At 45.8% G+C, this 25262-nt stretch overlaps 21 non-coding genes across 21 annotated transcripts; 7 read left to right on the top strand and 14 right to left on the bottom strand.

Moving 5' to 3' along the window:
• Positions 1-175: 175 nt before the first annotated feature.
• Positions 176-257, bottom strand: TRNAS-GCU (transfer RNA serine (anticodon GCU)). Its single transcript has one exon. It is a non-coding gene; the product is annotated as a tRNA-Ser (tRNA).
• A 292-nt stretch (positions 258-549) lies between these two features.
• On the top strand, positions 550-644 carry TRNAI-UAU (transfer RNA isoleucine (anticodon UAU)). The gene is made up of 2 exons: positions 550-587; positions 609-644. It is a non-coding gene; the product is annotated as a tRNA-Ile (tRNA).
• Positions 645-1808: 1164 nt separating this feature from the next.
• Positions 1809-1880, bottom strand: TRNAT-UGU (transfer RNA threonine (anticodon UGU)). The gene has a single exon. It is a non-coding gene; the product is annotated as a tRNA-Thr (tRNA).
• Positions 1881-2996: 1116 nt separating this feature from the next.
• Positions 2997-3078, bottom strand: TRNAS-GCU (transfer RNA serine (anticodon GCU)). The gene has a single exon. It is a non-coding gene; the product is annotated as a tRNA-Ser (tRNA).
• Positions 3079-3370: 292 nt separating this feature from the next.
• TRNAI-UAU (transfer RNA isoleucine (anticodon UAU)) lies at positions 3371-3465 on the top strand. Its single transcript has 2 exons — positions 3371-3408; positions 3430-3465. It is a non-coding gene; the product is annotated as a tRNA-Ile (tRNA).
• A 3185-nt stretch (positions 3466-6650) lies between these two features.
• TRNAT-UGU (transfer RNA threonine (anticodon UGU)) lies at positions 6651-6722 on the bottom strand. The gene has a single exon. It is a non-coding gene; the product is annotated as a tRNA-Thr (tRNA).
• Positions 6723-7838: 1116 nt separating this feature from the next.
• Positions 7839-7920, bottom strand: TRNAS-GCU (transfer RNA serine (anticodon GCU)). The gene has a single exon. It is a non-coding gene; the product is annotated as a tRNA-Ser (tRNA).
• A 292-nt stretch (positions 7921-8212) lies between these two features.
• On the top strand, positions 8213-8307 carry TRNAI-UAU (transfer RNA isoleucine (anticodon UAU)). The gene is made up of 2 exons: positions 8213-8250; positions 8272-8307. It is a non-coding gene; the product is annotated as a tRNA-Ile (tRNA).
• A 3185-nt stretch (positions 8308-11492) lies between these two features.
• On the bottom strand, positions 11493-11564 carry TRNAT-UGU (transfer RNA threonine (anticodon UGU)). Its single transcript has one exon. It is a non-coding gene; the product is annotated as a tRNA-Thr (tRNA).
• Positions 11565-12678: 1114 nt separating this feature from the next.
• Positions 12679-12760, bottom strand: TRNAS-GCU (transfer RNA serine (anticodon GCU)). Its single transcript has one exon. It is a non-coding gene; the product is annotated as a tRNA-Ser (tRNA).
• Positions 12761-13052: 292 nt separating this feature from the next.
• TRNAI-UAU (transfer RNA isoleucine (anticodon UAU)) lies at positions 13053-13147 on the top strand. Its single transcript has 2 exons — positions 13053-13090; positions 13112-13147. It is a non-coding gene; the product is annotated as a tRNA-Ile (tRNA).
• A 1169-nt stretch (positions 13148-14316) lies between these two features.
• On the bottom strand, positions 14317-14388 carry TRNAT-UGU (transfer RNA threonine (anticodon UGU)). The gene has a single exon. It is a non-coding gene; the product is annotated as a tRNA-Thr (tRNA).
• A 1116-nt stretch (positions 14389-15504) lies between these two features.
• On the bottom strand, positions 15505-15586 carry TRNAS-GCU (transfer RNA serine (anticodon GCU)). Its single transcript has one exon. It is a non-coding gene; the product is annotated as a tRNA-Ser (tRNA).
• A 292-nt stretch (positions 15587-15878) lies between these two features.
• On the top strand, positions 15879-15973 carry TRNAI-UAU (transfer RNA isoleucine (anticodon UAU)). Its single transcript has 2 exons — positions 15879-15916; positions 15938-15973. It is a non-coding gene; the product is annotated as a tRNA-Ile (tRNA).
• Positions 15974-17142: 1169 nt separating this feature from the next.
• On the bottom strand, positions 17143-17214 carry TRNAT-UGU (transfer RNA threonine (anticodon UGU)). The gene has a single exon. It is a non-coding gene; the product is annotated as a tRNA-Thr (tRNA).
• Positions 17215-18330: 1116 nt separating this feature from the next.
• Positions 18331-18412, bottom strand: TRNAS-GCU (transfer RNA serine (anticodon GCU)). The gene has a single exon. It is a non-coding gene; the product is annotated as a tRNA-Ser (tRNA).
• A 292-nt stretch (positions 18413-18704) lies between these two features.
• TRNAI-UAU (transfer RNA isoleucine (anticodon UAU)) lies at positions 18705-18799 on the top strand. Its single transcript has 2 exons — positions 18705-18742; positions 18764-18799. It is a non-coding gene; the product is annotated as a tRNA-Ile (tRNA).
• A 3176-nt stretch (positions 18800-21975) lies between these two features.
• On the bottom strand, positions 21976-22047 carry TRNAT-UGU (transfer RNA threonine (anticodon UGU)). Its single transcript has one exon. It is a non-coding gene; the product is annotated as a tRNA-Thr (tRNA).
• Positions 22048-23163: 1116 nt separating this feature from the next.
• Positions 23164-23245, bottom strand: TRNAS-GCU (transfer RNA serine (anticodon GCU)). The gene has a single exon. It is a non-coding gene; the product is annotated as a tRNA-Ser (tRNA).
• A 292-nt stretch (positions 23246-23537) lies between these two features.
• TRNAI-UAU (transfer RNA isoleucine (anticodon UAU)) lies at positions 23538-23632 on the top strand. Its single transcript has 2 exons — positions 23538-23575; positions 23597-23632. It is a non-coding gene; the product is annotated as a tRNA-Ile (tRNA).
• Positions 23633-24787: 1155 nt separating this feature from the next.
• TRNAT-UGU (transfer RNA threonine (anticodon UGU)) lies at positions 24788-24859 on the bottom strand. The gene has a single exon. It is a non-coding gene; the product is annotated as a tRNA-Thr (tRNA).
• Between the last annotated feature and the right edge of the window lie 403 nt (positions 24860-25262).

Raw genomic sequence — 25262 nt, 5'->3', positions numbered from 1 at the left:
CACTTCATGAAAGATCTAATTTCAATTAAGCACAAAACACTTCCCTTAATTTGACATAATTGCCAAAATGGAATAGTCAGTTGGGCCCTTCTAGTGGATTATGGCTGTGTCTTGAAAGAGAGTGTAATTGTACTACGAGACATGCCCACCTTCAAAAGAGTGTCTGATGGCGTTCCGACGAAGGTGGGATTCGAACCCACGCGTGCAGAGCACAATGGATTAGCAGTCCATCGCCTTAACCACTCGGCCACCTCGTCTGCCTTAGGTGACTATGTTTCATTTTTTAGGAAATTCTTACGATGTGCTAATTACAAATAATCATAAGTTTCTCCTAGACTGTGTCAGAACTGGCAAATATATGTGGTGTTCAATAGACAGAGCACATGATATAGCAGAATTATCAAATCTGTTCCATTAGGACTGTAGTTTTTAATAGTCATGATAACATGCTAGCATGTGAGTTGATCTTGCACAGTGAATAAGGGAGCAGTGCCAGTATCTACTTGGTCAGCTCTAGATGGCTCAACTGGGGAGGTATGAGAACAGTGAGCTCCAGTGGCGCAATCGGTTAGCGCGCGGTACTTATACAGCAGTACTTGCATTGAGGCATGCCGAGGTTGTGAGTTCGAGCCTCACCTGGAGCAGCTTACTGGTTTTTCATAAACCATTTCACTAAAAGTAAAGAATAAACTCAGGGGAAAGACGGCCCTTGCTAGAGAGTTTTTACTTCTTTTCAGGATCTGCGTGTCCGACTCTTCCAGGTGCAAATATCACAATCCTATTCGATGCTCCTTGTAAACATTCCATGATGTGCCGTCTTGCATAGCATGCAAACACCACATCAGTGCATTTAAAAATACATTTGTAGAATAATAAATATGATGAAAACATTGTTGTCACGGGATAACCATATACTGAGGAGCTGCAAACAGTGCTGTATCAGCTACTTACAATAAAATTTAACTGAAAGACATATCAAAAGAAGAGCGTCATCATATTAATGTTTCTAGTCAACATAAGAGTTGCACCATAGCAGCTTATGGTGCTTTCTGCTCAGATTTGCCTCCAATCCCACATTGATTTTTTTTATTCTTTGCAGTTTAAAAAAACAATTCATGCTCAAAGTTAACTTTTTAAAACCATTCAACCTAATATATTTATTTCTCTAACTTGTGAATGTGGTACATGTTCTCTTTTCCTCATCCCCATCACGGTACTCCTTTTCCCGAAATCAGGTTCACTTCTTTATCCAGCCCACCCATCCAAGGTCACCAAATCTATGAAGCGATTCTGCTTTTTCTCACATTCTCTCTATGTGCAAGATACCTTGTATCATTTGAATGGACAGCAGGAGAGTCGGATATTTATGGTTAGTGGGGGTGGGGTTTTGAAGATTAACCTCATTTGACTAAGAGCCGGGGCATCTGGGAGGAAAAGTATTTTAAGGGGGATGAAGTTCACATCTCCTTGGTGAAATTTCTAGATCCTTATTTCATCCTTTCTGTGGATGCATACTCAGTCGGAACAGAGGTCATAGTCCTCGCTCTGACTTTCAAAGGAACTTCAAATATGCATGGCTTTTTTGGCTTTGCCCGGCAGGGCTTGCCCGGCGGGGTGAGAATGGCGTTTGTCAGGCGTCAGGCGATCGGAAGGGGTGAGGCGATAGTTTATGGTTCAATGGTTTTCATGAAGTCTTCTTGATACGATGAAAGCAGGAAAGGGAAGCTTGTCAATAAGCAAACTTAAGACAAGGTGTGACTCCTAGAAAGAATGACTTGGAAACAACATACAGAAACTCACATATAAAAAGGCCCTGATGAGGCTTGAACTCATGACCCCTGGTTTACAAGACCAGTGCTCTGCCACTGAGCTACAAGGCCAGCCTGCTTGCAGTATGTAAATCGCTTCATGTATTCTTACTGCGGTATGAAGATATCTATGATTTTGAGACTCTGTATGGAAATGCAGTTGCATTTGAATGTCTACATGCGTGCACAAATTGAAGAGCATGCTTAAGACACTTTTCTTGGAAGTAGGAAAAACTCCATTTTGATTTGAGAACATAAGAGTATTCACATTTATGACCATACTGATAGCTCTAGTTAGTATGTCCACAATCAGTGACAGATAGAGAACTCACTTATTAGAAGTGATCTGTCTCTGTGGGGCAGACATATGTCAACAGTCATACACTTGAGATGGCTGAAACTTTAGGAGTAAGAGCTGCTTTCTTATCAGTCTATCTATCCAAACTGGTTAGAAGTAACCCTGGGCGTCCGAATCGGCTACGCCCACGGAGTAGGCGTAGTGTTGCCTTCTACGCATTTTGCGTAGACAGCGTAGCCGGCAACACTACGCCCACTCCGTGTGCGTAGCCGATTCGGCCGCCACCCACCTCCCTCCCGCCCTCCCCTACATACATTATTTAAGCAACTAACCTTAATAAAACAATTTTTAAAGCACTTACCATGTCCGGGGCTCTTCCGGGGCTCCCTCTTGGAATAGCGTCCCTTCCTGGATACCAATGCGCATGCGCGGCCTCCCGCGCATGCGCATTGGTATCCAGGACGACGCTATTCCAAGATGGAGCCCCGGACGAGCCCCGGACACGGTAAGTGCTTTAAAATTGTTTTATTAAGGGTAGTTGCTTAAATAATGTATGTAGGGGAGAGCGGGAGGGAGGTGCGTAGTGGGGCTACGCGGAGTGCGGGAGTGGGCGTAGCTTCTCGCCCACTCCGCGTAGCTCCGCGGAGCCCCACTACGCCCACTACGACCAGGGTTAGTTAGAAGGCCAGGAGTGAGGGAAAGGCAATCCTCTGGACACTTCATGAAAGATCTAATTTCAATTAAGCACAAAACACTTCCCTTAATTTGACATAATTGCCAAAATGGAATAGTCAGTTGGGCCCTTCTAGTGGATTATGGCTGTGTCTTGAAAGAGAGTGTAATTGTACTACGAGACATGCCCACCTTCAAAAGAGTGTCTGATGGCGTTCCGACGAAGGTGGGATTCGAACCCACGCGTGCAGAGCACAATAGATTAGCAGTCCATTGCCTTAACCACTCGGCCACCTCGTCTGCCTTAGGTGACTATGTTTCATTTTTTAGGAAATTCTTACGATGTGCTAATTACAAATAATCATAAGTTTCTCCTAGACTGTGTCAGAACTGGCAAATATATGTGGTGTTCAATAGACAGAGCACATGATATAGCAGAATTATCAAATCTGTTCCGTTAGGACTGTAGTTTTTAATAGTCATGATAACATGCTAGCATGTGAGTCGATCTTGCACAGTGAATAAGGGAGCAGTGCCAGTATCTACTTGGTCAGCTCTAGATGGCTCAACTGGGGAGGTATGAGAACAGTGAGCTCCAGTGGCGCAATCGGTTAGCGCGCGGTACTTATACAGCAGTACTTGCATTGAGGCATGCCGAGGTTGTGAGTTTGAGCCTCACCTGGAGCAGCTTACTGGTTTTTCATAAACCATTTCACTAAAAGTAAAGATTAAACTCAGGGGAAAGACGGCCCTTGCTAGAGAGTTTTTACTTCTTTTCAGGATCTGCGTGTCCGACTCTTCCAGGTGCAAATATCACAATCCTATTCGATGCTCCTTATAAACATTCCATGATGTGCCGTCTTGCATAGCATGCAAACACCACATCAGTGCATTTAAAAATACATTTGTAGAATAATAAATATGATGAAAACATTGTTGTCACGGGATAACCATATACTGAGGAGCTGCAAACAGTGCTGTATCAGCTACTTACAATAAAAGTTAACTGAAATACATATCAAAAGAAGAGCGTCATCATATTAATGTTTCTAGTCAACATAAGAGTTGCACCATAGCAGCTTATGGTGCTTTCTGCTCAGATTGTGCCTCCAATCCCACATTGATTTTTTTTATTCTTTGCAGTTTAAAAAAACAATTCATGCTCAAAGTTAACTTTTTAAAACCATTCAACCTAATATATTTATTTCTCTAACTTGTGAATGTGGTCCATGTTCTCTTTTCCTCATCCCCATCACGATACTCCTTTTTCCGAAATCAGGTTCACTTCTTTATCCAGCCCACCCATCCAAGGTCACCAAATCTATGAAGCGATTCTGCTTTTTCTCACATTCTCTCTATGTACAAGATACCTTGTATCATTTGAATGGACAGCAGGAGAGTCGGATATTTATGGTTAGTGGGGGTGGGGTTTTGAAGATTAACCTCATTTGACTAAGAGCCGGGGCATCTGGGAGGAAAAGTATTTTAAGGGGGATGAAGTTCACATCTCCTTGGTGAAATTTCTAGATCCTTATTTCATCCTTTCTCAGACCCCCCAGGATATAGCGGCATGGATTAGCAAATTTAGCGGCACAAAAATGGAAATTTAGCGGCACAAATATGGAAATTTAGCGGCAATTTTGCGGCATTTCATTTGGCCCTGGACCTTCATAAAGCGGCCTCCAGTGACCTCATCCGTCACCCGCCCTTCCTAACGCTCTTTCTGCCTCCCAATTCTCCCTCTCTTAGTTGTGTTTTGCCGCTTTTAGCTCCTCTATCTTCCTTCCTAATTCACTCTTTCCACTGTCCCATTCAGCTTTCTGTTTCTCATGCCCCCTCCTTTCTGTGCCTCATTCACTCATCCTCTCTCTCACGCATACACACACATCTTTCTCTCCTTATCGATATCTCTCTCATCAGCCCAGTCTCTTCTCCCCCCGTCCCTCTCTCTTTCCATCTTCGTATCTCTCTAGCAACCTGCCTCTCTAGTTCTCTCTTGTCGCCCTCTCTCCCTTCCTAGCCCGCTCTTCTCTCTCTAACTCTCATACTTTCGTTCTACCAGACACTGTCTTTCTTCCCCTTCCTCTCTCGCCCTATTTCTCGCGCATTCACCCTCCCTCTTTCTCTCCTGCTCACTCCTCTCTACTTTTCTCCACCTTTCACTTTCATTCGCCCAGTTTCTCTCACCCCCTACTACCCTTTACTTCTATCCCACCTGTGACTTCTTTGCTCACTCCCCCTCTCTTTCACCCCTTCTTTCTCGTCTCACCTGCCCCATACCCTCAGTTTTCATTCTTGCTCCCCCTCTTTACCTTTGCGCTCCACTGCTACTGGATAGGGCAAAAGTAGGCACAGGCTGCAATAGGCTGTCTTCCATTGCTACTCACATCGGTGATTACTTAGGCTTTTAAGTGAAAGTGACACACTTTTCGATGCTAGATAATGTGCAATTTGAAAGTAGCACTTATTCCGATGTGCTGCTCTGTAGTTGCTGACGTTGCAACGTGATTTGTTGATAGTATGAAGACTGTCTTGAGGATATCTTCAAGGGGCCGGTAGAAATTGTAGCATGGCTTTATCGTTTAGGACACTTGAACATTTGACTCTAATTATCGTTTATCCATAATGAGCGTATTTCCTTTTGAAGCTCATTACCTGCCTTTGCATTTCAGACCTAGGTTTACTGCCAATTTTATCTGTGAAGCAAGAGGAGTTCAGTGCTGTGGGTTCTCTGCCGTATGGGGGGCGGTGGAGGTGCGAGCCCCTGCTTCCTGCTGGGAATCCAATCCCATCACAATCCTCGTGTTTGTTTCATTTCCCTCCCGAGACCCCCCGGCTCCAGAGCTCATTACCGAGAGGAATCTCGGGATTACACTGAGGCTTGTCTTCAGGGTGGGGGGTCGGGTGTCCACTTCGAGCCCCCCGGCCCGCCCTGCAGCGGTGTTCACGCTCACCCCACATCACAGGCAGCGCAGTCTGTACACAGGGCAGACACACACACACTGCAAGGCACGCCGCTCCTCTCCAGCAGACACCCCCACCTTGTCTCTACTCCTCCCCCCCGCCCTCTGGAAGATAAATGCCCCCCAGCCTCTGGCCACCTGCAGTCCCCGGCCCGCCCTGCAGCGGTGTCCATACGCACCCCACATCACAGAGCGCAGTCTGTACACAGGGCACACACACACACACTGCAAAGCACGCCGCCCCCCTCCAGCAGACACCTCTTGCTCTCTGCTCCGCCCCCTCCGGAAGATAGATGCCCCCAGCCTCTGGCCACCTGCAGGCCCCGGGTCGGTCTGTGCGCTTCTATCGATTGTGAGCTGAGTGAGCTGCTAATGCCCCATTAAGCAAGCCCGGAATGTTATTCTTTCGTGCTTCTGTGTCCTTCCCGCCCGCCCCAATAAACAAAGTAAGTCAGACCCCCCCAGGATATAGCGGCTTTGGTAAAAATGCCGCGATTTCTACGAAAAGTGCCGATTTCGCGGGCACTTTTGTAAAAATCGCGGCATTTTTACTAAAGTGCCAATTTCGCGGCAAATCGCGAAATCGCGATATCCTGGAGGGTCTGCTTTCTGTGGATGCAGACTCAGTCTGAACAGAGGTCATAGTCCTCGCTCTGACTTTCAAAGGAACTTCAAATATGCTTGGCTTATTTGGCTTTGCCCGGCAGGGCTTGCCCGGCGGGGTGAGAATGGCGTTTGTCAGGCGATCGGAAGGGGTGAGGCGATAGTTTATGGTTCAATGGTTTTCATGAAGTCTTCTTGATACGATGAAAGCAGGAAAGGGAAGCTTGTCAATAAGCAAACTTAAGACAAGGTGTGACTCCTAGAAAGAATGACTTGGAAACAACATACAGAAACTCACATATAAAAAGGCCCTGATGAGGCTTGAACTCATGACCCCTGGTTTACAAGACCAGTGCTCTGCCACTGAGCTACAAGGCCAGCCTGCCTGCAGTATGTAAATCGCTTCATGTATTCTTACTGCGGTATGAAGATATCTATGATTTTGAGACTCTGTATGGAAATGCAGTTGCATTTGAATGTCTACATGCGTGCACAAATTGAAGAGCATGCTTAAGACACTTTTCTTGGAAGTAGGAAAAACTCCATTTTGATTTGAGAACATAAGAGTATTCACATTTATGACCATACTGATAGCTCTAGTTATTATGTCCACAATCAGTGACAGATAGAGAACTCACTTATTAGAAGTGATCTGTCTCTGTGGGGCAGACATATGTCAACAGTCATACACTTGAGATGGCTGAAACTTTAGGAGTAAGAGCTGCTTTCTTATCAGTCTATCTATCCAAACTGGTTAGAAGTAACCCTGGGCGTCCGAATCGGCTACGCCCACGGAGTAGGCGTAGTGTTGCCTTCTACGCATTTTGCGTAGACAGCGTAGCCGGCAACACTACGCCCACTCCGTGTGCGTAGCCGATTCGGCCGCCACCCGCCTCCCTCCCGCCCTCCCCTACATACATTATTTAAGCAACTAACCTTAATAAAACAATTTTTAAAGCACTTACCATGTCCGGGGCTCTTCCGGGGCTCCCTCTTGGAATAGCGTCCCTTCCTGGATACCAATGCGCATGCGCGGCCTCCCGCGCATGCGCATTGGTATCCAGGACGACGCTATTCCAAGAGGGAGCCCCGGACGAGCCCCGGACACGGTAAGTGCTTTAAAATTGTTTTATTAAGGGTAGTTGCTTAAATAATGTATGTAGGGGAGAGCGGGAGGGAGGTGCGTAGTGGGGCTACGCGGAGTGCGGGAGTGGGCGTAGCTTCTCGCCCACTCCGCGTAGCTCCGCGGAGCCCCACTACGCCCACTATGACCAGGGTTAGTTAGAAGGCCAGGAGTGAGGGAAAGGCAATCCTCTGGACACTTCATGAAAGATCTAATTTCAATTAAGCACAAAACACTTCCCTTAATTTGACATAATTGCCAAAATGGAATAGTCAGTTGGGCCCTTCTAGTGGATTATGGCTGTGTCTTGAAAGAGAGTGTAATTGTACTACGAGACATGCCCACCTTCAAAAGAGTGTCTGATGGCGTTCCGACGAAGGTGGGATTCGAACCCACGCGTGCAGAGCACAATGGATTAGCAGTCCATTGCCTTAACCACTCGGCCACCTCGTCTGCCTTAGGTGACTATGTTTCATTTTTTAGGAAATTCTTACGATGTGCTAATTACAAATAATCATAAGTTTCTCCTAGACTGTGTCAGAACTGGCAAATATATGTGGTGTTCAATAGACAGAGCACATGATATAGCAGAATTATCAAATCTGTTCCGTTAGGACTGTAGTTTTTAATAGTCATGATAACATGCTAGCATGTGAGTCGATCTTGCACAGTGAATAAGGGAGCAGTGCCAGTATCTACTTGGTCAGCTCTAGATGGCTCAACTGGGGAGGTATGAGAACAGTGAGCTCCAGTGGCGCAATCGGTTAGCGCGCGGTACTTATACAGCAGTACTTGCATTGAGGCATGCCGAGGTTGTGAGTTTGAGCCTCACCTGGAGCAGCTTACTGGTTTTTCATAAACCATTTCACTAAAAGTAAAGATTAAACTCAGGGGAAAGACGGCCCTTGCTAGAGAGTTTTTACTTCTTTTCAGGATCTGCGTGTCCGACTCTTCCAGGTGCAAATATCACAATCCTATTCGATGCTCCTTATAAACATTCCATGATGTGCCGTCTTGCATAGCATGCAAACACCACATCAGTGCATTTAAAAATACATTTGTAGAATAATAAATATGATGAAAACATTGTTGTCACGGGATAACCATATACTGAGGAGCTGCAAACAGTGCTGTATCAGCTACTTACAATAAAAGTTAACTGAAATACATATCAAAAGAAGAGCGTCATCATATTAATGTTTCTAGTCAACATAAGAGTTGCACCATAGCAGCTTATGGTGCTTTCTGCTCAGATTGTGCCTCCAATCCCACATTGATTTTTTTTATTCTTTGCAGTTTAAAAAAACAATTCATGCTCAAAGTTAACTTTTTAAAACCATTCAACCTAATATATTTATTTCTCTAACTTGTGAATGTGGTCCATGTTCTCTTTTCCTCATCCCCATCACGATACTCCTTTTTCCGAAATCAGGTTCACTTCTTTATCCAGCCCACCCATCCAAGGTCACCAAATCTATGAAGCGATTCTGCTTTTTCTCACATTCTCTCTATGTACAAGATACCTTGTATCATTTGAATGGACAGCAGGAGAGTCGGATATTTATGGTTAGTGGGGGTGGGGTTTTGAAGATTAACCTCATTTGACTAAGAGCCGGGGCATCTGGGAGGAAAAGTATTTTAAGGGGGATGAAGTTCACATCTCCTTGGTGAAATTTCTAGATCCTTATTTCATCCTTTCTCAGACCCCCCAGGATATAGCGGCATGGATTAGCAAATTTAGCGGCACAAAAATGGAAATTTAGCGGCACAAATATGGAAATTTAGCGGCAATTTTGCGGCATTTCATTTGGCCCTGGACCTTCATAAAGCGGCCTCCAGTGACCTCATCCGTCACCCGCCCTTCCTAACGCTCTTTCTGCCTCCCAATTCTCCCTCTCTTAGTTGTGTTTTGCCGCTTTTAGCTCCTCTATCTTCCTTCCTAATTCACTCTTTCCACTGTCCCATTCAGCTTTCTGTTTCTCATGCCCCCTCCTTTCTGTGCCTCATTCACTCATCCTCTCTCTCACGCATACACACACATCTTTCTCTCCTTATCGATATCTCTCTCATCAGCCCAGTCTCTTCTCCCCCCGTCCCTCTCTCTTTCCATCTTCGTATCTCTCTAGCAACCTGCCTCTCTAGTTCTCTCTTGTCGCCCTCTCTCCCTTCCTAGCCCGCTCTTCTCTCTCTAACTCTCATACTTTCGTTCTACCAGACACTGTCTTTCTTCCCCTTCCTCTCTCGCCCTATTTCTCGCGCATTCACCCTCCCTCTTTCTCTCCTGCTCACTCCTCTCTACTTTTCTCCACCTTTCACTTTCATTCGCCCAGTTTCTCTCACCCCCTACTACCCTTTACTTCTATCCCACCTGTGACTTCTTTGCTCACTCCCCCTCTCTTTCACCCCTTCTTTCTCGTCTCACCTGCCCCATACCCTCAGTTTTCATTCTTGCTCCCCCTCTTTACCTTTGCGCTCCACTGCTACTGGATAGGGCAAAAGTAGGCACAGGCTGCAATAGGCTGTCTTCCATTGCTACTCACATCGGTGATTACTTAGGCTTTTAAGTGAAAGTGACACACTTTTCGATGCTAGATAATGTGCAATTTGAAAGTAGCACTTATTCCGATGTGCTGCTCTGTAGTTGCTGACGTTGCAACGTGATTTGTTGATAGTATGAAGACTGTCTTGAGGATATCTTCAAGGGGCCGGTAGAAATTGTAGCATGGCTTTATCGTTTAGGACACTTGAACATTTGACTCTAATTATCGTTTATCCATAATGAGCGTATTTCCTTTTGAAGCTCATTACCTGCCTTTGCATTTCAGACCTAGGTTTACTGCCAATTTTATCTGTGAAGCAAGAGGAGTTCAGTGCTGTGGGTTCTCTGCCGTATGGGGGGCGGTGGAGGTGCGAGCCCCTGCTTCCTGCTGGGAATCCAATCCCATCACAATCCTCGTGTTTGTTTCATTTCCCTCCCGAGACCCCCCGGCTCCAGAGCTCATTACCGAGAGGAATCTCGGGATTACACTGAGGCTTGTCTTCAGGGTGGGGGGTCGGGTGTCCACTTCGAGCCCCCCGGCCCGCCCTGCAGCGGTGTTCACGCTCACCCCACATCACAGGCAGCGCAGTCTGTACACAGGGCAGACACACACACACTGCAAGGCACGCCGCTCCTCTCCAGCAGACACCCCCACCTTGTCTCTACTCCTCCCCCCCGCCCTCTGGAAGATAAATGCCCCCCAGCCTCTGGCCACCTGCAGTCCCCGGCCCGCCCTGCAGCGGTGTCCATACGCACCCCACATCACAGAGCGCAGTCTGTACACAGGGCACACACACACACACTGCAAAGCACGCCGCCCCCCTCCAGCAGACACCTCTTGCTCTCTGCTCCGCCCCCTCCGGAAGATAGATGCCCCCAGCCTCTGGCCACCTGCAGGCCCCGGGTCGGTCTGTGCGCTTCTATCGATTGTGAGCTGAGTGAGCTGCTAATGCCCCATTAAGCAAGCCCGGAATGTTATTCTTTCGTGCTTCTGTGTCCTTCCCGCCCGCCCCAATAAACAAAGTAAGTCAGACCCCCCCAGGATATAGCGGCTTTGGTAAAAATGCCGCGATTTCTACGAAAAGTGCCGATTTCGCGGGCACTTTTGTAAAAATCGCGGCATTTTTACTAAAGTGCCAATTTCGCGGCAAATCGCGAAATCGCGATATCCTGGAGGGTCTGCTTTCTGTGGATGCAGACTCAGTCTGAACAGAGGTCATAGTCCTCGCTCTGACTTTCAAAGGAACTTCAAATATGCTTGGCTTATTTGGCTTTGCCCGGCAGGGCTTGCCCGGCGGGGTGAGAATGGCGTTTGTCAGGCGATCGGAAGGGGTGAGGCGATAGTTTATGGTTCAATGGTTTTCATGAAGTCTTCTTGATACGATGAAAGCAGGAAAGGGAAGCTTGTCAATAAGCAAACTTAAGACAAGGTGTGACTCCTAGAAAGAATGACTTGGAAACAACATACAGAAACTCACATATAAAAAGGCCCTGATGAGGCTTGAACTCATGACCCCTGGTTTACAAGACCAGTGCTCTGCCACTGAGCTACAAGGCCAGCCTGCCTGCAGTATGTAAATCGCTTCATGTATTCTTACTGCGGTATGAAGATATCTATGATTTTGAGACTGTATGGAAATGCAGTTGCATTTGAATGTCTACATGCGTGCACAAATTGAAGAGCATGCTTAAGACACTTTTCTTGGAAGTAGGAAAAACTCCATTTTGATTTGAGAACATAAGAGTATTCACATTTATGACCATACTGATAGCTCTAGTTATTATGTCCACAATCAGTGACAGATAGAGAACTCACTTATTAGAAGTGATCTGTCTCTGTGGGGCAGACATATGTCAACAGTCATACACTTGAGATGGCTGAAACTTTAGGAGTAAGAGCTGCTTTCTTATCAGTCTATCTATCCAAACTGGTTAGAAGTAACCCTGGGCGTCCGAATCGGCTACGCCCACGGAGTAGGCGTAGTGTTGCCTTCTACGCATTTTGCGTAGACAGCGTAGCCGGCAACACTACGCCCACTCCGTGTGCGTAGCCGATTCGGCCGCCACCCACCTCCCTCCCGCCCTCCCCTACATACATTATTTAAGCAACTAACCTTAATAAAACAATTTTTAAAGCACTTACCATGTCCGGGGCTCTTCCGGGGCTCCCTCTTGGAATAGCGTCCCTTCCTGGATACCAATGCGCATGCGCGGCCTCCCGCGCATGGGCATTGGTATCCAGGACGACGCTATTCCAAGAGGGAGCCCCGGACGAGCCCCGGACACGGTAAGTGCTTTAAAATTGTTTTATTAAGGGTAGTTGCTTAAATAATGTATGTAGGGGAGAGCGGGAGGGAGGTGCGTAGTGGGGCTACGCGGAGTGCGGGAGTGGTCGTAGCTTCTCGCCCACTCCGCGTAGCTCCGCGGAGCCCCACTACGCCCACTACGACCAGGGTTAGTTAGAAGGCCAGGAGTGAGGGAAAGGCAATCCTCTGGACACTTCATGAAAGATCTAATTTCAATTAAGCACAAAACACTTCCCTTAATTTGACATAATTGCCAAAATGGAATAGTCAGTTGGGCCCTTCTAGTGGATTATGGCTGTGTCTTGAAAGAGAGTGTAATTGTACTACGAGACATGCCCACCTTCAAAAGAGTGTCTGATGGCGTTCCGACGAAGGTGGGATTCGAACCCACGCGTGCAGAGCACAATGGATTAGCAGTCCATCGCCTTAACCACTCGGCCACCTCGTCTGCCTTAGGTGACTATGTTTCATTTTTTAGGAAATTCTTACGATGTGCTAATTACAAATAATCATAAGTTTCTCCTAGACTGTGTCAGAACTGGCAAATATATGTGGTGTTCAATAGACAGAGCACATGATATAGCAGAATTATCAAATCTGTTCCATTAGGACTGTAGTTTTTAATAGTCATGATGACATGCTAGCATGTGAGTCGATCTTGCACAGTGAATAAGGGAGCAGTGCCAGTATCTACTTGTTCAGCTCTAGATGGCTCAACTGGGGAGGTATGAGAACAGTGAGCTCCAGTGGCGCAATTGGTTAGCGCGCGGTACTTATACAGCAGTACTTGCATTGAGGCATGCCGAGGTTGTGAGTTCAAGCCTCACCTGGAGCAGCTTACTGGTTTTTCATAAACCATTTCACTAAAAGTAAAGATTAAACTCAGGGGAAAGACGGCCCTTGCTAGAGAGTTTTTACTTCTTTTCAGGATCTGCGTGTCCGACTCTTCCAGGTGCAAATATCACAATCCTATTCGATGCTCCTTATAAACATTCCATGATGTGCCGTCTTGCATAGCATGCAAACACCACATCAGTGCATTTAAAAATACATTTGTAGAATAATAAATATGATGAAAACATTGTTGTCACGGGATAACCATATACTGAGGAGCTGCAAACAGTGCTGTATCAGCTACTTACAATAAAATTTAACTGAAAGACATATCAAAAGAAGAGCGTCATCATATTAATGTTTCTAGTCAACATAAGAGTTGCACCATAGCAGCTTATGGTGCTTTCTGCTCAGATTGTGCCTCCAATCCCACATTGATTTTTTTTATTGTTTGCAGTTTAAAAAAACAATTCATGCTCAAAGTTAACTTTTTAAAACCATTCAACCTAATATATTTATTTCTCTAACTTGTGAATGTGGTCCATGTTCTCTTTTCCTCATCCCCATCACGATACTCCTTTTCCCGAAATCAGGTTCACTTCTTTATCCAGCCCACCCATCCAAGGTCACCAAATCTATGAAGCGATTCTGCTTTTTCTCACATTCTCTCTATGTACAAGATACCTTGTATCATTTGAATGGACAGCAGGAGAGTCGGATATTTATGGTTAGTGGGGGTGGGGTTTTGAAGATTAACCTCATTTGACTAAGAGCCGGGGCATCTGGGAGGAAAAGTATTTTAAGGGGGATGAAGTTCACATCTCCTTGGTGAAATTTCTAGATCCTTATTTCATCCTTTCTGTGGATGCAGACTCAGTCGGAACAGAGGTCATAGTCCTCGCTCTGACTTTCAAAGGAACTTCAAATATGCATGGCTTATTTGGCTTTGCCCGGCAGGGCTTGCCCGGCGGGGTGAGAATGGCGTTTGTCAGGCGTTCGTCAGGCGATCGGAAGGGGTGAGGCGATAGTTTATGGTTCAATGGTTTTCATGAAGTCTTCTTGATACGATGAAAGCAGGAAAGAGAAGCTTGTCAATAAGCAAACTTAAGACAAGGTGTGACTCCTAGAAAGAATGACTTGGAAACAACATACAGAAACTCACATATAAAAAGGCCCTGATGAGGCTTGAACTCATGACCCCTGGTTTACAAGACCAGTGCTCTGCCACTGAGCTACAAGGCCAGCCTGCCTGCAGTATGTAAATCGCTTCATGTATTCTTACTGCGGTATGAAGATATCTATGATTTTGAGACTCTGTATGGAAATGCAGTTGCATTTGAATGTCTACATGCGTGCACAAATTGAAGAGCATGCTTAAGACACTTTTCTTGGAAGTAGGAAAAACTCCATTTTGATTTGAGAACATAAGAGTATTCACATTTATGACCATACTGATAGCTCTAGTTATTATGTCCACAATCAGTGACAGATAGAGAACTCACTTATTAGAAGTGATCTGTCTCTGTGGGGCAGACATATGTCAACAGTCATACACTTGAGATGGCTGAAACTTTAGGAGTAAGAGCTGCTTTCTTATCAGTCTATCTATCCAAACTGGTTAGAAGTAACCCTGGGCGTCCGAATCGGCTACGCCCACGGAGTAGGCGTAGTGTTGCCTTCTACGCATTTTGCGTAGACAGCGTAGCCGGCAACACTACGCCCACTCCGTGTGCGTAGCCGATTCGGCCGCCACCCACCTCCCTCCCGCCCTCCCCTACATACATTATTTAAGCAACTAACCTTAATAAAACAATTTTTAAAGCACTTACCATGTCCGGGGCTCTTCCGGGGCTCCCTCTTGGAATAGCGTCCCTTCCTGGATACCAATGCGCATGCGCGGCCTCCCGCGCATGGGCATTGGTATCCAGGACGACGCTATTCCAAGAGGGAGCCCCGGACGAGCCCCGGACACGGTAAGTGCTTTAAAATTGTTTTATTAAGGGTAGTTGCTTAAATAATGTATGTAGGGGAGAGCGGGAGGGAGGTGCGTAGTGGGGCTACGCGGAGTGCGGGAGTGGGCGTAGCTTCTCGCCCACTCCGCGTAGCTCCGCGGAGCCCCACTACGCCCACTACGACCAGGGTTAGTTAGAAGGCCAGGAGTGAGGGAAAGGCAATCCTCTGGACACTTCATGAAAGATCTAATTTCAATTAAGCACAAAACACTTCCCTTAATTTGACATAATTGCCAAAATGGAATAGTCAGTTGGGCCCTTCTAGTGGATTATGGCTGTGTCTTGAAAGAGAGTGTAATTGTACTACGAGACATGCCCACCTTCAAAAGAGTGTCTGATGGCGTTCCGACGAAGGTGGGATTCGAACCCACGCGTGCAGAGCACAATGGATTAGCAGTCCATCGCCTTAACCACTCGGCCACCTCGTCTGCCTTAGGTGACTATGTTTCATTTTTTAGGAAATTCTTACGATGTGCTAATTACAAATAATCATAAGTTTCTCCTAGACTGTGTCAGAACTGGCAAATATATGTGGTGTTCAATAGACAGAGCACATGATATAGCAGAATTATCAAATCTGTTCCATTAGGACTGTAGTTTTTAATAGTCATGATGACATGCTAGCATGTGAGTCGATCTTGCACAGTGAATAAGGGAGCAATGCCAGTATCTACTTGTTCAGCTCTAGATGGCTCAACTGGGGAGGTATGAGAACAGTGAGCTCCAGTGGCGCAATCGGTTAGCGCGCGGTACTTATACAGCAGTACTTGCATTGAGGCATGCCGAGGTTGTGAGTTCGAGCCTCACCTGGAGCAGCTTACTGGTTTTTCATAAACCATTTCACTAAAAGTAAAGATTAAACTCAGGGGAAAGACGGCCCTTGCTAGAGAGTTTTTACTTCTTTTCAGGATCTGCGTGTCCGACTCTTCCAGGTGCAAATATCACAATCCTATTCGATGCTCCTTATAAACATTCCATGATGTGCCGTCTTGCATAGCATGCAAACACCACATCAGTGCATTTAAAAATACATTTGTAGAATAATAAATATGATGAAAACATTGTTGTCACGGGATAACCATATACTGAGGAGCTGCAAACAGTGCTGTATCAGCTACTTACAATAAAATTTAACTGAAAGACATATCAAAAGAAGAGCGTCATCATATTAATGTTTCTAGTCAACATAAGAGTTGCACCATAGCAGCTTATGGTGCTTTCTGCTCAGATTGTGCCTCCAATCCCACATTGATTTTTTTTATTGTTTGCAGTTTAAAAAAACAATTCATGCTCAAAGTTAACTTTTTAAAACCATTCAACCTAATATATTTATTTCTCTAACTTGTGAATGTGGTCCATGTTCTCTTTTCCTCATCCCCATCACGATACTCCTTTTCCCGAAATCAGGTTCACTTCTTTATCCAGCCCACCCATCCAAGGTCACCAAATCTATGAAGCGATTCTGCTTTTTCTCACATTCTCTCTATGTACAAGATACCTTGTATCATTTGAATGGACAGCAGGAGAGTCGGATATTTATGGTTAGTGGGGGTGGGGTTTTGAAGATTAACCTCATTTGACTAAGAGCCGGGGCATCTGGGAGGAAAAGTATTTTAAGGGGGATGAAGTTCACATCTCCTTGGTGAAATTTCTAGATCCTTATTTCATCCTTTCTGTGGATGCAGACTCAGTCGGAACAGAGGTCATAGTCCTCGCTCTGACTTTCAAAGGAACTTCAAATATGCATGGCTTATTTGGCTTTGCCCGGCAGGGCTTGCCCGGCGGGGTGAGAATGGCGTTTGTCAGGCGTTCGTCAGGCGATCGGAAGGGGTGAGGCGATAGTTTATGGTTCAATGGTTTTCATGAAGTTTTCTTGATACGATGAAAGCAGGAAAGGGAAGCTTGTCAATAAGCAAACTTAAGACAAGGTGTGACTCCTAGAAAGAATGACTTGGAAACAACATACAGAAACTCACATATAAAAAGGCCCTGATGAGGCTTGAACTCATGACCCCTGGTTTACAAGACCAGTGCTCTGCCACTGAGCTACAAGGCCAGCCTGCCTGCAGTATGTAAATCGCTTCATGTATTCTTACTGCGGTATGAAGATATCTATGATTTTGAGACTCTGTATGGAAATGCAGTTGCATTTGAATGTCTACATGCGTGCACAAATTGAAGAGCATGCTTAAGACACTTTTCTTGGAAGTAGGAAAAACTCCATTTTGATTTGAGAACATAAGAGTATTCACATTTATGACCATACTGATAGCTCTAGTTAGTATGTCCACAATCAGTGACAGATAGAGAACTCACTTATTAGAAGTGATCTGTCTCTGTGGGGCAGACATATGTCAACAGTCATACACTTGAGATGGCTGAAACTTTAGGAGTAAGAGCTGCTTTCTTATCAGTCTATCTATCCAAACTGGTTAGAAGTAACCCTGGGCGTCCGAATCGGCTACGCCCACGGAGTAGGCGTAGTGTTGCCTTCTACGCATTTTGCGTAGACAGCGTAGCCGGCAACACTACGCCCACTCCGTGTGCGTAGCCGATTCGGCCGCCACCCGCCTCCCTCCCGCCCTCCCCTACATACATTATTTAAGCAACTAACCTTAATAAAACAATTTTTAAAGCACTTACCATGTCCGGGGCTCTTCCGGGGCTCCCTCTTGGAATAGCGTCCCTTCCTGGATACCAATGCGCATGCGCGGCCTCCCGCGCATGCTCATTGGTATCCAGGACGACGCTATTCCAAGAGGGAGCCCCGGACGAGCCCCGGACACGGTAAGTGCTTTAAAATTGTTTTTTTAAGGGTAGTTGCTTAAATAATGTATGTAGGGGAGAGCGGGAGGGAGGTGCGTAGTGGGGCTACGCGGAGTGCGGGAGTGGGCGTAGCTTCTCGCCCACTCCGCGTAGCTCCGCGGAGCCCCACTACGCCCACTACGACCAGGGTTAGTTAGAAGGCCAGGAGTGAGGGAAAGGCAATCCTCTGGACACTTCATGAAAGATCTAATTTCAATTAAGCACAAAACACTTCCCTTAATTTGACATAATTGCCAAAATGGAATAGTCAGTTGGGCCCTTCTAGTGGATTATGGCTGTGTCTTGAAAGAGAGTGTAATTGTACTACGAGACATGCCCACCTTCAAAAGAGTGTCAGATGGCGTTCCGACGAAGGTGGGATTCGAACCCACGCGTGCAGAGCACAATGGATTAGCAGTCCATCGCCTTAACCACTCGGCCACCTCGTCTGCCTTAGGTGACTATGTTTCATTTTTTAGGAAATTCTTACGATGTGCTAATTACAAATAATCATAAGTTTCTCCTAGACTGTGTCAGAACTGGCAAATATATGTGGTGTTCAATAGACAGAGCACATGATATAGCAGAATTATCAAATCTGTTCCGTTAGGACTGTAGTTTTTAATAGTCATGATAACATGCTAGCATGTGAGTCGATCTTGCACAGTGAATAAGGGAGCAGTGCCAGTATCTACTTGGTCAGCTCTAGATGGCTCAACTGGGGAGGTATGAGAACAGTGAGCTCCAGTGGCGCAATCGGTTAGCGCGCGGTACTTATACAGCAGTACTTGCATTGAGGCATGCCGAGGTTGTGAGTTCGAGCCTCACCTGGAGCAGCTTACTGGTTTTTCATAAACCATTTCACTAAAAGTAAAGATTAAACTCAGGGGAAAGACGGCCCTTGCTAGAGAGTTTTTACTTCTTTTCAGGATCTGCGTGTCCGACTCTTCCAGGTGCAAATATCACAATCCTATTCGATGCTCCTTATAAACATTCCATGATGTGCCGTCTTGCATAGCATGCAAACACCACATCAGTGCATTTAAAAATACATTTGTAGAATAATAAATATGATGAAAACATTGTTGTCACGGGATAACCATATACTGAGGAGCTGCAAACAGTGCTGTATCAGCTACTTACAATAAAATTTAACTGAAATACATATCAAAAGAAGAGCGTCATCATATTAATGTTTCTAGTCAACATAAGAGTTGCACCATAGCAGCTTATGGTGCTTTCTGCTCAGATTGTGCCTCCAATCCCACATTGATTTTTTTTATTCTTTGCAGTTTAAAAAAACAATTTATGCTCAAAGTTAACTTTTTAAAACCATTCAACCTAATATATTTATTTCTCTAACTTGTGAATGTGGTCCATGTTCTCTTTTCCTCATCCCCATCACGATACTCCTTTTCCCGAAATCAGGTTCACTTCTTTATCCAGCCCACCCATCCAAGGTCACCAAATCTATGAAGCGATTCTGCTTTTTCTCACATTCTCTCTATGTACAAGATACCTTGTATCATTTGAATGGACAGCAGGAGAGTCGGATATTTATGGTTAGTGGGGGTGGGGTTTTGAAGATTAACCTCATTTGACTAAGAGCCGGGGCATCTGGGAGGAAAAGTATTTTAAGGGGGATGAAGTTCACATCTCCTTGGTGAAATTTCTAGATCCTTATTTCATCCTTTCTCAGACCCCCCAGGATATAGCGGCATGGATTAGCAAATTTAGCGGCACAAAAATGGAAATTTAGCGGCACAAATATGGAAATTTAGCGGCAATTTTGCGGCATTTCATTTGGCCTTGGACCTTCATAAAGCGGCCTCCAGTGACCTCATCCGTCACCCGCCCTTCCTAACGCTCTTTCTGCCTCCCAATTCTCCCTCTCTTAGTTGTGTTTTGCCGCTTTTAGCTCCTCTATCTTCCTTCCTAATTCACTCTTTCCACTGTCCCATTCAGCTTTCTGTTTCTCATGCCCCCTCCTTTCTGTGCCTCATTCACTCATCCTCTCTCTCACGCATACACACACATCTTTCTCTCCTTATCGATATCTCTCTCATCAGCCCAGTCTCTTCTCCCCCCGTCCCTCTCTCTTTCCATCTTCGTATCTCTCTAGCAACCTGCCTCTCTAGTTCTGCCTCTCTCTCTCTCCCTTCCTAGCCCGCTCTTCTCTCTCTAACTCTCATACTTTCGTTCTACCAGACACTGTCTTTCTTCCCCTTCCTCTCTCGCCCTATTTCTCGCGCATTCACCCTCCCTCTTTCTCTCCTGCTCACTCCTCTCTACTTTTCTCCACCTTTCACTTTCATTCGCCCAGTTTCTCTCACCCCCTACTACCCTTTACTTCTATCCCACCTGTGACTTCTTTGCTCACTCCCCCTCTCTTTCACCCCTTCTTTCTCGTCTCACCTGCCCCATACCCTCAGTTTTCATTCTTGCTCCCCCTCTTTACCTTTGCGCTCCACTGCTACTGGATAGGGCAAAAGTAGGCACAGGCTGCAATAGGCTGTCTTCCATTGCTACTCACATCGGTGATTACTCAGGCTTTTAAGTGAAAGTGACACACTTTTCGATGCTAGATAATGTGCAATTTGAAAGTAGCACTTATTCCCATGTGCTGCTCTGTAGTTGCTGACATTGCAACGTGATTTGTTGATAGTATCAAGACTGTCTTGAGGATATCTTCAAGGGGCCGGTAGAAATTCTAGCATGGCTTTATCGTTTAGGACACTTGAACATTTGACTCTAATTATCGTTTATTCATAATGAGCGTATTTCCTTTTGAAGCTCATTACCTGCCTTTGCATTTCAGACCTAGGTTTACTGCCAATTTTATCTGTGAAGCAAGAGGAGTTCAGTGCTGTGGGTTCTCTGCCGTATGGGGGGCGGTGAAGGTGCGAGCCCCTGCTTCCTGCTGGGAATCCAATCCCATCACAATCCTCGTGTTTGTTTCATTTCCCTCCCGAGACCCCCCGGCTCCAGAGCTCATTACCGAGAGGAATCTCGGGATTACACTGAGGCTTGTCTTCAGGGTGGGGGGTCGGGTGTCCACTTCGAGCCCCCCGGCCCGCCCTGCAGCGGTGTTCACGCTCACCCCACATCACAGGCAGCGCAGTCTGTACACAGGGCAGACACACACACACTGCAAGGCACGCCGCTCCTCTCCAGCAGACACCCGCACCTTGTCTCTACTCCTCCCCCCCCGCCCTCTGGAAGATAAATGCCCCCCAGCCTCTGGCCACCTGCAGCCCCCGGCCCGCCCTGCAGCGGTGTCCATACGCACCCCACATCACAGAGCGCAGTCTGTACACAGGGCACACACACACACACTGCAAAGCACGCCGCCCCCCTCCAGCAGACACCTCTTGCTCTCTGCCCCGCCCCCTCCGGAAGATAGATGCCCCCAGCCTCTGGCCACCTGCAGGCCCCGGGTCGGTCTGTGCGCTTCTATCGATTGTGAGCTGAGTGAGCTGCTAATGCCCCATTAAGCAAGCCCGGAATGTTATTCTTTCGTGCTTCTGTGTCCTTCCCGCCCGCCCCAATAAACAAAGTAAGTCAGACCCCCCCAGGATATAGCGGCTTTGGTAAAAATGCCGCGATTTCTACGAAAAGTGCCGATTTCGCTGGCACTTTTGTAAAAATCGCGGCATTTTTACTAAAGTGCCAATTTCGCGGCAAATCGCGAAATCGCGATATCCTGGAGGGTCTGCTTTCTGTGGATGCAGACTCAGTATGAACAGAGGTCATAGTCCTCGCTCTGACTTTCAAAGGAACTTCAAATATGCATGGCTTATTTGGCTTTGCCCGGCAGGGCTTGCCCGGCGGGGTGAGAATGGCGTTTGTCAGGCGTTCGTCAGGCGATCGTTTATGGTTCAATGGTTTTCATGAAGTCTTCTTGATACGATGAAAGCAGGAAAGGGAAGCTTGTCAATAAGCAAACTTAAGACAAGGTGTGACTCCTAGAAAGAATGACTTGGAAACAACATACAGAAACTCACATATGAAAAGGCCCTGATGAGGCTTGAACTCATGACCCCTGGTTTACAAGACCAGTGCTCTGCCACTGAGCTACAAGGCCAGCCTGCCTGCAGTATGTAAATCGCTTCATGTATTCTTACTGCGGTATGAAGATATCTATGATTTTGAGACTCTGTATGGAAATGCAGTTGCATTTGAATGTCTACATGCGTGCACAAATTGAAGAGCATGCTTAAGACACTTTTCTTGGAAGTAGGAAAAACTCCATTTTGATTTGAGAACATAAGAGTATTCACATTTATGACCATACTGATAGCTCTAGTTAGTATGTCCACAATCAGTGACAGATAGAGAACTCACTTATTAGAAGTGATCTGTCTCTGTGGGGCAGACATATGTCAACAGTCATACACTTGAGATGGCTGAAACTTTAGGAGTAAGAGCTGCTTTCTTATCAGTCTATCTATCCAAACTGGTTAGAAGTAACCCTGGGCGTCCGAATCGGCTACGCCCACGGAGTAGGCGTAGTGTTGCCTTCTACGCATTTTGCGTAGACAGCGTAGCCGGCAACACTACGCCCACTCCGTGTGCGTAGCCGATTCGGCCGCCACCCACCTCCCTCCCGCCCTCCCCTACATACATTATTTAAGCAACTAACCTTAATAAAACAATTTTTAAAGCACTTACCATGTCCGGGGCTCTTCCGGGGCTCCCTCTTGGAATAGCGTCCCTTCCTGGATACCAATGCGCATGCGCGGCCTCCCGAGCATGGGCATTGGTATCCAGGACGACGCTATTCCAAGAGGGAGCCCCGGACGAGCCCCGGACACGGTAAGTGCTTTAAAATTGTTTTATTAAGGGTAGTTGCTTAAATAATGTATGTAGGGGAGAGCGGGAGGGAGGTGCGTAGTGGGGCTACGCGGAGTGCGGGAGTGGGCGTAGCTTCTCGCCCACTCCGCGTAGCTCCGCGGAGCCCCACTACGCCCACTACGACCAGGGTTAGTTAGAAGGCCAGGAGTGAGGGAAAGGCAATCCTCTGGACACTTCATGAAAGATCTAATTTCAATTAAGCACAAAACACTTCCCTTAATTTGACATAATTGCCAAAATGGAATAGTCAGTTGGGCCCTTCTAGTGGATTATGGCTGTGTCTTGAAAGAGAGTGTAATTGTACTACGAGACATGCCCACCTTCAAAAGAGTGTCTGATGGCGTTCCGACGAAGGTGGGATTCGAACCCACGCGTGCAGAGCACAATGGATTAGCAGTCCATCGCCTTAACCACTCGGCCACCTCGTCTGCCTTAGGTGACTATGTTTCATTTTTTAGGAAATTCTTACGATGTGCTAATTACAAATAATCATAAGTTTCTCCTAGACTGTGTCAGAACTGGCAAATATATGTGGTGTTCAATAGACAGAGCACATGATATAGCAGAATTATCAAATCTGTTCCATTAGGACTGTAGTTTTTAATAGTCATGATGACATGCTAGCATGTGAGTCGATCTTGCACAGTGAATAAGGGAGCAATGCCAGTATCTACTTGTTCAGCTCTAGATGGCTCAACTGGGGAGGTATGAGAACAGTGAGCTCCAGTGGCGCAATCGGTTAGCGCGCAGTACTTATACAGCAGTACTTGCATTGAGGCATGCCGAGGTTGTGAGTTCGAGCCTCACCTGGAGCAGCTTACTGGTTTTTCATAAACCATTTCACTAAAAGTAAAGATTAAACTCAGGGGAAAGACGGCCCTTGCTAGAGAGTTTTTACTTCTTTTCAGGATCTGCGTGTCCGACTCTTCCAGGTGCAAATATCACAATCCTATTCGATGCTCCTTATAAACATTCCATGATGTGCCGTCTTGCATAGCATGCAAACACCACATCAGTGCATTTAAAAATACATTTGTAGAATAATAAATATGATGAAAACATTGTTGTCACGGGATAACCATATACTGAGGAGCTGCAAACAGTGCTGTATCAGCTACTTACAATAAAATTTAACTGAAAGACATATCAAAAGAAGAGCGTCATCATATTAATGTTTCTAGTCAACATAAGAGTTGCACCATAGCAGCTTATGGTGCTTTCTGCTCAGATTGTGCCTCCAATCCCACATTGATTTTTTTTATTGTTTGCAGTTTAAAAAAACAATTCATGCTCAAAGTTAACTTTTTAAAACCATTCAACCTAATATATTTATTTCTCTAACTTGTGAATGTGGTCCATGTTCTCTTTTCCTCATCCCCATCACGATACTCCTTTTCCCGAAATCAGGTTCACTTCTTTATCCAGCCCACCCATCCAAGGTCACCAAATCTATGAAGCGATTCTGCTTTTTCTCACATTCTCTCTATGTACAAGATACCTTGTATCATTTGAATGGACAGCAGGAGAGTCGGATATTTATGGTTAGTGGGGGTGGGGTTTTGAAGATTAACCTCATTTGACTAAGAGCCGGGGCATCTGGGAGGAAAAGTATTTTAAGGGGGATGAAGTTCACATCTCCTTGGTGAAATTTCTAGATCCTTATTTCATCCTTTCTGTGGATGCAGACTCAGTCGGAACAGAGGTCATAGTCCTCGCTCTGACTTTCAAAGGAACTTCAAATATGCATGGCTTATTTGGCTTTGCCCGGCAGGGTGAGAATGGCGTTTGTCAGGCGTTCGTCAGGCGATCGGAAGGGGTGAGGCGATAGTTTATGGTTCAATGGTTTTCATGAAGTCTTCTTGATACGATGAAAGCAGGAAAGGGAAGCTTGTCAATAAGCAAACTTAAGACAAGGTGTGACTCCTAGAAAGAATGACTTGGAAACAACATACAGAAACTCACATATAAAAAGGCCCTGATGAGGCTTGAACTCATGACCCCTGGTTTACAAGACCAGTGTTCTGCCACTGAGCTACAAGGCCAGCCTGCCTGCAGTATGTAAATCGCTTCATGTATTCTTACTGCGGTATGAAGATATCTATGATTTTGAGACTCTGTATGGAAATGCAGTTGCATTTGAATGTCTACATGCGTGCACAAATTGAAGAGCATGCTTAAGACACTTTTCTTGGAAGTAGGAAAAACTCCATTTTGATTTGAGAACATAAGAGTATTCACATTTATGACCATACTGATAGCTCTAGTTAGTATGTCCACAATCAGTGACAGATAGAGAACTCACTTATTAGAAGTGATCTGTCTCTGTGGGGCAGACATATGTCAACAGTCATACACTTGAGATGGCTGAAACTTTAGGAGTAAGAGCTGCTTTCTTATCAGTCTATCTATCCAAACTGGTTAGAAGTAACCCTGGGCGTCCGAATC

This window comes from Lissotriton helveticus, chromosome 5_1 (assembly GCF_964261635.1).
Source record: "Lissotriton helveticus chromosome 5_1, aLisHel1.1, whole genome shotgun sequence".
Classification (NCBI taxonomy): domain Eukaryota; kingdom Metazoa; phylum Chordata; class Amphibia; order Caudata; family Salamandridae; genus Lissotriton; species Lissotriton helveticus.
The sequence above is the reverse complement of the archived record's forward strand: the minus strand, read 5'-3'. Positions and strand labels throughout refer to the sequence as shown.